The sequence below is a fragment of the Coptis chinensis genome, chromosome 2 (genome assembly GCF_015680905.1).
Source record: "Coptis chinensis isolate HL-2020 chromosome 2, ASM1568090v1, whole genome shotgun sequence".
Taxonomy (NCBI): Eukaryota; Viridiplantae; Streptophyta; class Magnoliopsida; order Ranunculales; family Ranunculaceae; genus Coptis; species Coptis chinensis.
This window is the reverse complement of record NC_141457.1, coordinates 50,669,140-50,679,150: the sequence shown is the minus strand read 5'-3', so window position 1 is coordinate 50,679,150 and position 10,011 is coordinate 50,669,140. Positions and strand designations below refer to the sequence as shown.

The following is a 10,011-nucleotide window of genomic DNA, read 5'->3' as shown; positions in this document are numbered from 1 at the left end:
TTGGGTTACTCTATTTGTTTAATTCTCTTTTGGAAACGCCTCGTTTTATTTAGTTGGTTTTCTCAAACAAAAGATATCTCTAACCATATAGAGGTTTTGACAAGAAGATAAAATTATACGTGATTCCGGTATCATTTTGATTACTCTGGGGCGTATAATTTTCATTTTTATATCATATAGTTTTGAAAACTATGTAGAGATGTTTTAAGGTACACGTACTCAAAAGCTGTGATTCTAGACGCTAATTTTTGAAAAACAAACCATAATAGGAAATCTCAGGCAACTTTCGTGTCGGCTCTGGGGCAAACCCAATCTAGACAGACAGAGCTTCAGCTACTATGCGAGTTGGGGATTTATTGCGCAAGACATGGAATGTCTTGACCCATACGAATAGTGTGGTGATATAGGCGACCCTTAGTAAGCAAAACTGATCTTAAACCGCTCCTAGCTTGCGTTATTCTAGGGGGTATGTGTAGAATCCATTGCCCGTTTTGTTTTTGGAAAATCATATAACTATTGATGTATCGAGAATCTAGCATTAATAGAATGGAGAAAACAATTTTTTTGAAAAAAAAATGTAAAATAAAGAAAAGGAAATTTGTATACTCGCTCCACAGGTTCACAGCTACTCAAATGACGAGTAAAAAGTGTTTTACAAAGAATATGCGAGATATACGTGGATTAAGGCTTCGACACTTACAACTACACACTCCAAATGGAGGGTCCAATTACCTTATTGATGTATTCCTTTTAAAGCAAAAGATGGAATGGAATGGGGAAGGAATACATCGTGGAAAAGAGGATTTAATCCTCGTAGATAGGATGATCATGAAATAGTTTTTAGCACTCCAGCTTCATTCACGTCACTTTGACATTGACTTTGACTTTTTTCATAGCAACTTTGAGTCTTTATAATAAGCGTAAATAAAACACCTTTTGATGCTAAGATGCAACTCTTATGATAAGTGGTATGAATTACTCTGTAACCTGAAAAAGGCAATAAAAGCTATGAGATGTTTTTTTCATAATGCGTAAGAAGGGCTGTAATGCAGTAATGTAAGGATAATAAAATGCACATTTTGGGAACACACCTTTTTGGGTTTTGTCTTGGGCAAACAAGTTCAAAGATTGTTGCATGGATACTAGAATTTGGGTTTGTTGTTGCATGACATATAATATTATTTCGGTGGGCTTATCTGTTTGGACAGTTGGGCACTAGTTGATGGTGTAATGGGAACTAGGTCTTTTTGGTTGTTGATAGGTGGGTTTTAGTAGTTCTGGTTAAACTGGGATGGAACCAATACTCTATTCTGATTGTTATAGGTATCTTATCCTTGTCTGAATATATTTGGTGGTTTGTTGAAACCTGGAGGTGGTTGGGTTTGTGGAATATTCGTCCATGCGAAGTTTGGATGTTGTCTCCATGGTGCATTTGGTATATTAAAAGCACATACTTCTTCTAGTTAAAGTGATGATAGGTTTGTGAGCAAGGGACAGGTGGCATCTGTATGATTTAAATTTAAACAAAAATTGCATGATGAGGTATTTATGTTCATGATAGGATGAGGGGTTTGGTCTTTTTGTTTGGTTGTGAGGGCATCTATCTTTCTTGTGAGGGTTTCGATTAAAGTTTTGATTTCTGGATTGAATTTCACCCCAAAAATACCATTAACCTTAGATGTACTGGGTTGGGCTGTTATGGAATTGTTTATATCACCCCAATGAGTACTCTTCTCAGCTTGTTTTTCAAAAAAGGTTAAAGCTTTGGTTGTACCTCTATCCAAAAAATTACCATTACTCATGATGTCGACGGTTACTTTGTGTTCTAGCTACAAGAAACAGGTTTTTGGCGACAAAAAAAAGTGTCGCTAAATGTAGCAAAAACACCGCTAAATATATTTTGCGATGTTTTTTGGAGCATCCCGCCATCGTGGCCAATGATATAGTCGGCAAAGATACACAACGACGATTTTACAATGTCGTCAAATATGAGAACTTCAACGACAATGCATATTGTCGCCATTGCTTCCATTTCGTCGCTAACTCATTTTGTTGTTCTCAATTCAATAACGTCGCAAAAGATGTATTGTTTGCGACATTTTCAAAATCGTCGCCATTACATCCTTATTAGCAACGTTCCAGTCGTCGGTAAATGTTTAAATTTTTTGAAAAGTTTAGTAGTATTAGCGACGATTAAATCGTGGCTACTAGGCCAAATATTTTAAGAAAATTGTTGTTATTAGAGACGTTTTTAGTGTCGCTAAAGATAAAAATAATTTGAAAATTTGCTCTTATAAATGACGTTCTAATCATTGCTAGATTTAAAACGTCAGTGAAGATGTATGTTCTGCGACAAAAATGGACACATTTGGATATTCTGTTTGCTAGATTTCCACAAAGCCTCCCTGTTTGTTTTGTATTTTCCACTAGCAATGTATAAGAATTATTTAACTTAATGGACGAGAGACGTAAGACATGAACTTCTTAATAGTACATAAAAACCAAGTAATTTCTCATAAATACTAGCGAGTTTACATACTTCAATAAAAACAAAATACATCTATCAACGTCTTCTATAGATCAATCCAAATACTTAAAAAAATATCAAGTGAACATCCCCATGCATCTATCCAGCCTACACCACATCCCACATATATCCATCTAAGCCAAGGCTTGATTTACCAAGCAATGTCTCTAGTCAAACAAGTTTATCTGCGGATAAAAACAAGGGTTAACTAGTATTACCCCCCTACTAGATGAGCCAATTAGGATTTCCCCCAACTAGATGGGGAAATTAGAGTCTCCCCCCCTGAGTACACACAAAAAAAAACATGGTCAACCCGGTCAACCCAAGTTGACCGTGTTTTTTTTTGTGTGTACTCAGGGGGGAGACCTAATTTTCCCATCTAGTTGGGGGAAATCTTAATTGGCTCATCTAGTGGGGGGGGGGGTAATATTAAAAAATCCTAAAAACAATACTCATTAAACCATCTACAAACAAACATTTCCAGACAAAGATGACAAACATATGTAGAAAAACATACAAAGTTACAAAACGAATTTTCAGCATGAAGCTTCAAAGAATTTAGTAACAAAACAACTATTCCTGGAGGCACAAAAATTAGCAAATTCATTGTTGACATGCAACTCTATTAATAGTCTATCACATGTCGGCTAAAATTTTCTTGTAAAAACATAAGCAAAATAGAGGGCACAAATATGAAGAGGAAGAAGAAGACATACTATAAAAGACAAGGCTCACGAGTTTTGGCAATAGCTGGTAGTTAGAAGACAAGATCTTCGTTAGTAAGAAACATACACCATAAAAGATTACATTTATGAAATTAAGAAAAAAAAAACTTACTAACAGTAGAAGAACCATCTCCGATACAATTAACAACTCTGATTCCATAAGGCCTCACTAAACATTAAACATTAAGGAATAACTAATAGTCAAATACTCTACAACGGATAATAAACATTACAATGGAAAAGGGGCAAAATTACATAGGTGTACCCCTTGGATTCTCTTTCCAGGAACAAGGCACGTAGGTCCACTCGCTCTTTTCTTAGTAGTCCAGTACACAACCTCTCCTAAACCCACAAACAAATCAAATAAGAAGAAAAAGAGAACATACTACATTGTTACCCATGTTATAGAAAACTAGTTCCACTGTAACAAGAAATGAGTGAACAGTTGGAACTAGGATAAGCACTAAGGATAATAGTAACAACAACTAAGTTTTGAATCCAGAAGCACAAAAAAATTTAATTAAGGTTCTTACAAGTAATATGCTAAAAGCATAGAGAAACACTCGATCCCACTTCCCGTTCAAAGGTTTCTATAGTGGCCACTACATAAAAGGAGCAAGTCGGTGTCTTTTGCAAAATTAAAGGCCTATATCAAGACTTATTCTCAATTTTCAAGGCTTACTGAGCTATATTATACAAAAACCACTTTAATTGACAATGTAGAAATTACGAGGCAGTATCTTGAAATGTTGTATAAGAGCCCAAAGCAATCATAAGCTCTTGATGAAGAGATTGTACGTAAAACCAATCTAGAGACAACAAACAGGATTCCAACACCTTGTCGTAGGAAAAAAAAATGAGAGAATAGAATAGGAGGAAATGTCTAACATTAGATGGTGTTCCCTGAAATAAGAAACAATTAAAGACAAGTACTACAAATTAATAATACCATCTCTAACGATCCACAATGTCGAATGCATGACTAAATTCTCAAATTTTAACGGATACCTCTAAATGCACACAAAGTAGGTTTTCAAACATAATCTATGAAATATTCATGTAGGCGAGTGTGTGTTACAATGTCCTTCCTAAGATTTGAGTGTGTGTGTGTGTGTTACAATGTCCTTCCTAAGATTTGAGTGTGTGTATGTGTGTGTGTGTGTGTGTGTGTGTTACAATGCCCTTCCTAAGATTTGAGTGTGTGTGTGTGTGTGTGTGTTACAATGTCCTTCCTAAGATTTGAGTGTGTGTATGTGTGTGTGTGTGTGTGTGTGTTACAATGCCCTTCCTAAGATTTGAGTGTGTGTGTGTGTGTGTTACAATGTCCTTCCCAAAATGTGAAATCTGTAGTAGTGACACAGCGTCTTTAGCAATAATGACTGACCTAAATTACAAATTCTTCATAACCCCAACATTTTCATCAATAATTACAACAACCCATTCAATAATAATCAAAACGCCAATTTTTCAAAAGCCCAACATTTCGAAACAAGTACTACAACAACCCAAATAAATAAAAATCTATAAAAAAAAAACACACACACACACACATCGTGAGTTTTGAGAATATGCAAAACCTTGCTTCTAGTAACAACCTTAACTTGAGCAATACCATGTGAATCACTTAGAAGGACACCAATCTGAGATGGAGTCAACCCTTTCTTGGCAAACTTGCAAATACTCTCATCAACTGTACCTTTCATAAAAATTATAACAAAATATTAAACACAATCAACCAATTTAAAACAGTTGGGGCTTCATTATATTGCATCATATCCCCTCCATCACAAACACACAAAATAGAAGAGAATGGCGTCAAGTAAGCTAATGCATTTATATTAACTAAAATGCACTATCCAGACTAATAGTAGATACATCTGATTACAAGAAGCCTACTAGAGAAGGAAATGGGTGATCACCTAATCGAGGTAATTTAAAAAAAGTTCAAAGCATCTATGTCATGGTGAGATACTCAAATTTAGGCGAGTTTGACCATAGTGTATACCTCAATATTTAAGTAGTTGCTAATGGCACTCATGAATTCTATCTCCTCTTCATGTGGTTTTGGTAGATCAGTTATGATAGAGCTAGTATCTGTTGTTCCAACCAATGTTTTCCCACCCCATGGTAGCATAAACACCACACAAGTGTCTTTGGTTTTTGGAATAATTAAACCCATATCCTTTGGAGTAAAGTAATATGGAAGGACCACATGAGTGCCACTGTTGGGACTAATGATGTTTGTAGCACCATTATTTGCCATCTTTCTTAAACTGTCAGAAAAAGGGCCAGCAGCATTTACGACAACCTTTGCATATACATTGAACTCTTCATCTGCAACATATTTTTGAGTCAGATATATCGGAGTATATGTACATACACAATGATCAACAAAACATCTACATATACAACAGAAAGACTAGAAGTTTGATGATAACCGACATTTGCTCAAAGTGTCCAAGCAATAACCGCATTTCAGAACCCCTGGTAAAGATGAGTACTTGGTAATAACAGTTTTTAAGTAAAAGCATATTTCAATATAATTACCATATGCACTTACTAATCTACAAAAACCATGCAGCTGGCAATAACATTGACCTCAAAAATGACACAATTGACCAACTCGTTTGTAAGATGATGTGGACGGCATAGTAAAATATTCTGGAGAAAGTAGAAAATTTAATGAGTTTCTTTTGTTCAGTAAAACAACTCTTTATTACCTTATTGATCATCTATGCATAATATTAGTCTCACAGTTACGAAATTTTAGTATAAAACACTTCCTCTTGGTTGTTTAACTACATTAAAAATATCAAAACCATCACACTGATCGACTTTACTCAAGGATACAATCATTTATATGAATGGGACTTTTTCGGGGATGAACCAAGTAGCACGTACAATCTACTACACAGGAAAAAATTGCCTTACATTTGATGAATGCTCAAAATGAGTACTACTGATGTGTCCAAAAACTAAGTTAAGTTTCATCTAAGGTGACAAAAGGTTTTACTACATACCTATTAAATAGTCTCATATATGAGCTCCGATTACACGTCTAGAGATCTTATCTTTATGAAGAGAAACCACTTCAGCATGGTTGAGCACTGAAGCACCAACTAAAGTTGCAGTGCAAGCTATTGCAACGTTGAGATGTGAATCATCCATCTGTCCATCAAAATAAACAACTGCACCTCTTAACTTTAGCACCTAATTAGCTGAAAGAATAAAAAAGGTAAATAAGCTACTAGAATTCTTGAATTGGGCGAATAAACCCAAATTCAAAGATAAAGGTAGAGTATATCAAACATAAACTTAACTGCCATTAGTATTTGGAGCACATAGTAAAAAGATGATGAAGATAACCTGAAACCAGTGGCAGCAACGACATTTTAAAAACCCTAGCTTTCAAAATTCATAAAAAAAATTCAGCACTGGAGCGAAATCTCAACAAACAATCGAAAACCGAATTCAATTAAATATAACCCTAACCAATTAATCAAAAACAAAACTATTAATTAAAACCAAAACTATTAGAAATTCTAAATCTAAAATATCCTAGATTTAAGGGTGAGGAAAACTCACAAGTAAGCGAGACTAACTAGAAGGAGAGAATAACGAGGTGAGAGAGGAGAGAAAGAGACGTGCTTTCCAGTTGTTTTGAGAGACTTTGTTGGAGTGACGGTGTTTTTTCCTTTCTTCCAGAGACGACGGTGAGAGAGGAGAGACGGTGGTGGTTTGTTTCCTTAGCTTTTAGGTCTTTTTCTTTATTTTAATTTTCCTATTTTTATGCGGCCGGGTATACTATTTTTCCCTTTTCTTTTTTGATTCAAATTATTTCCTTATACTGCCAAAACAGAAGGAGGGCGTGAGATACAAAAACCCAGGCGGCAAGATCTCTTTTTTTTTTTTGCAATGGGGTGGGAAAGTTTTAACGATGAAATTTTGGTCCCAAAAGCCATAAGATTCGTGATGTTATGTAAAAACCATACCAATGACTACGTTTTTAAATGTCGCCTTATGTCGAAAGATTTTTCCAACGCTCATTACATCGTCGAAAACTAACTCTCAATTTTATTATTTTACAAAATTTGGATTATGACTTTTGGCGACATTAAAAATGTTGCCAAATATTGGTTTTAAACACCGTGACAAAAGTTTATTTGTGATGCTTGTAAACGTCGCCAAAGGGAATCATTACCTACATTTTTCCAGCGTCGCTAAAACTTTTGTCGCTAAAGAACCAGTTTGTTGTAGTGTATCTTTGAGAAGACCTTTGAAAAAATATTGGATAAGAGTGGATTTTTCTAGCTTATGGTGAGGACATGAATGGAGTAGGTCAAAGAATCTATCCCATGCTTCAGAAAATGTCTCACTCGGACTTTGTCTGAAGAACTATATCTTACTTCTTATCTCTTCTGTTTTCTTCGGCGGAAAGTACTTCTTCATGAAGGAGAACACAACATTTTCCCATGTATCGAAAGATTTGGGCTTCTGAGAAAGAAGCCAAGCGTGACTCTTACCAGCTAGAGTGAAAGGAAACACTCGTAGCTTCACTTGATCGTCGGTGATGCCCGGATGGTGGAAAGTATTTGATAGAGAATTAACCGGCCTAAATAAATAGACTAATTAAACCCTATAATTAAACCGCAAGCGCACAACTATTGTTGATAATAGTTGCGGCAAACGGGTCGATCCCACAGAGATTGCTACTTAGAGACAATTGAATACTAAAATATTACCTAACCTAATTCGAACAATGTTGTTTTATAGAAATTTGAAATTACTATTAACTAAAGCTAATTAATTTAACTACGTTTACGAAAATAATAAATTAAACAATTTGGTTCAGATGATTAGAGTGGGACTAGGACTTCAGAATCCACCCTAAACCTTTCAATAAATACTTTAGAACTAGTTTCAATGTTTTAAATTAATACGAGAAACATCCGAATGAGAATTCAGTGTTTTCTCGAGATTTTATTGTGACAAAACTATTACGTAAAAACATCATCAGAAATTCAGCACTAGAGATCAAGCTTAAAAGATTAATTGTCTTTTAACGGCACAACTAATATCTAAATTTGATATTGACAATAGAAATCAAGCTATGATTAGTAGTTAATCAGTTCACACTACCTAGGATGCTTGGCATACAAGGTGCAAGAATAGAACAACTATTAATCGAGAATGCAAAGAAAGAAGACTGACAGTTAAATATAATTATAACCATAAAAACCCAATCTTAAAATAATTACATCAAGGCTAGGGCTTCATCTCAACCCTAGTTAATAGTTTAATAACACATAATAATTGAACTCAAAATAAAGAAAATGTTAGGAGAACTCATGTCGACGGTGAGGTACTTTTCCTCTTCTTCGTATTTCTGTTCTGTCGATCAGCTCTAATTTTCGGTTCTCCAATCTTTTGCTCTAATTCGTCTGCCCATCGATCCCCTATCGCCCCTCCACTCTAGCACTTTTATATCCCCCTTATTAGGGCATCCAATCGAGTTTTATTAGAATGGACACTCTAATTCGGTGATAGTGTTTCGGTTTCGATCCATTCGGAGAATAACTAGTTGCCGTGTTATTGAGATTCAATTTCCGTTAAGAAAATGATAGTCGGTGATCAGGTGGGATTGGATGTATGGATTGCTAGACAAATGGTTTGGTTTCATTCGGTATTCCATTTCCATCGCCGAAATTATCGAGATGTTTTATTCTCTATTCGGTACTCCTGTTCGTGAGAAATGGGAGAGAAATATAAGTGTTGCTACGGTGCATCTCAGGTGGACTTGAACCAGTACAACCATTAGTTACTAACTGGTTTGGTCCAGTCTTTATGTCTCAGTTCTTGTCTTTAACCCATGGTCTTGGTCAAGCACTAGAAAGAAAGGGCGGACGCCCTTACTGTTCAACAATCAATTCTCAACTTTGATTAACTTCCAGTCATTTTCAGCACTTTCTCGTATTCACGTCAATTTCTGCAAAAACCAATGAAACACGCTAATCAATAGAAAAATATATATAACATAAATAGACTAACTCATATAAAATTGGTTATAAATATGTAACAATTAGACGCTTATCAAATACCCCCAAACCTATATTTTGCTAGTCCTAGAGCAAAACTAAAATTAAACTAATAAGAAAAACAAAAATCTTAACTCACTTTCGTAGGAATCATAATTACACTTAGCATGTGTAACAAGCCTTTAAACCCCTAGATTCCCCCTAGTGGACGAGTTTAGTCTCGTGAGGGTTTTCAGAAACGGTACCCACAAACATTAATATAGCATAACCAATGATGATATAATTTTCTCACAGATCAAAGTTTTTTGCCAAACGACAAACAAGTTCAATAATCATCAATTACCACAGTTTACATCATTATCAACAAGACTCATCGCTACTTCCAAAGATAGAAAAGATTGATTATTATTCCAAACCAAAGCATGTGTGTGTGTTTAGCGAAACTAATACAAGCTCATATCCAAGTAACGAAATTCCTAACTTGCTATCCAAAAAACATATCAACTTCAATCCTCACCATACATACACTCATAAGAAAGTGTCTCTTCCAGATAAGTTTTCAATTTTACCTCTGTATGCAAGGAAATGAGTAAAATAATAGAACATTCCACATACTTTGCTAGAAAGACGGATTTATGAAATTTCAAAAACAAATTAGTCTCATGGAAAGAATGTCAATCACATGTGAAGTGTCGGGTCCTTCACTTTAGCATCCTCTCACCTA

At 35.2% G+C, this 10,011-nt stretch overlaps 1 non-coding gene across 1 annotated transcript; it reads left to right on the top strand.

Moving 5' to 3' along the window:
* The first annotated feature begins 7,561 nt into the window (after nt 1-7,561).
* Nucleotides 7,562-7,667, top strand: LOC147516432 (small nucleolar RNA R71). Its single transcript, XR_015214594.1, has one exon. It is a non-coding gene; the product is annotated as a small nucleolar RNA R71 (small nucleolar RNA).
* The last annotated feature ends 2,344 nt before the right edge of the window (nt 7,668-10,011 follow it).